This window comes from Cucurbita moschata, unplaced genomic scaffold (genome assembly GCF_002738365.1).
Source record: "Cucurbita moschata cultivar Rifu unplaced genomic scaffold, Cmos_1.0 Cmo_Scf00029, whole genome shotgun sequence".
Taxonomy (NCBI): Eukaryota; Viridiplantae; Streptophyta; class Magnoliopsida; order Cucurbitales; family Cucurbitaceae; genus Cucurbita; species Cucurbita moschata.
The window spans coordinates 227,345-228,813 of NW_019268545.1; positions in this window are offsets into that span (position 1 = coordinate 227,345).

The window sequence follows — 1,469 nt, forward strand, 5'->3', positions numbered from 1 at the left end:
GGGAAGAAGCAAACTTGTAATTTAACGACAATAGGATTCTATATGAACTTATTTTATTTTAAAATTTTGAATAATTATTATTTTACATTATATTTAAATTTGCCCAAAATAAATTTTGTTTATAAGATAAGTTATTATATTATTAACTTTTTTTAATATAATTTTGCCATCTTTGAAATTTTAAAATTCAAAATCGAGACCGACTAGAAAAGTGCACACAAAGAGTTGTTCTAGCAATCAATTCATGTTCAGCAATCGATTCATCTTCTTGGCTAGCAAAGGTACGACACCGTTTGGTAGTAATCATTTGTGTGCATAAAGGTGTTTCCTGACTCGTTAGTCTTCTCTTCTATGGTGTTATCTACATTGTACAGTGCCATGAGTCTCGACGAGGTAGTTGTCGGCGTCGTGCTCGTTGTGAAGTAACTCAACGGTCTTTTCTTTTCTTTCGAGGAAGAGAAAACGAAAAGTGCAATATTATTTTTCCCTCTGTGTCATATTATTTTTCTTTGAAGATCGTTGGCGTGTTCTTTGTGTAATTACGATAATGAGAGTGACAATGTAAATGTAATGGCTCAGATTCACGGCAAGCAGATATTATCCTTTTTGAGCTTTCCCTTTTAGGTTTCCCCTCCAGGCTTTGAAACGCGCTTCTAGGGGAAGGTTTTCACAGCGTCTTCTAGGGGAAGGTTTTCACAGCGTCTTCTAGGGGAAGGTTTTCGCAGCGTCTTCTAGGGGAAGGTTTTCGCAGCGTCTTCTAGGGGAAGGTTTTCGCAGCGTCTTCTAGGGGGAAGGTTCTCGCAACTAGGGGGAAGGTTCTCGCAACTAGGGGGAAGGTTCTCGCAACTAGGGGGAAGGTTTTCGCAGCCTTATAAATGGTGTTTTGTTTTCCCCCAACCAATGCGGGACATCACAGTCCACTTTCCTTTGGGGCCCAGCGTCCTTACTGGCACACCGCCTCATGCCTACTCCCTTCAAGGAATAGCGTGAAAGTTGGCACATCGTCCGGAACCCGGCTCTATACCATTTGTAACGCTTCAGATACCATTTGTAACAGCCCAGATACCATTTGTAACGGCTCTGATCCACTGCTAGTAGATATTGTTCTCTTTGAGTTTTCCTATCGCTCCCCCTTAAGGTTTTAAAACTCGTCTTCTAAGGGAAAGTTTATATACCTTATAAATGGTGTTTTATTTTCCTCCTCACCAATGTTAGACATGACAGACAATGCTAGAAATTTTCTAATTGTGCATTTATTAAAAATAATTTGGGGTCAATGGAATAAATTAATATATTATTTAATAACGTGTCAAAATGTGAATAGAAATACATACCATAGTAAAACTAGAAACGGTGTATGTCGCACATGACACTACATACGTTATGCATGAGTTTTTTTTTTTTTTTTTTTTTTTTTTTTTTTTTTTTTTTTTTTTTTTTTTTTTTTTTTTTTTTTTTTTTTTTTTTTT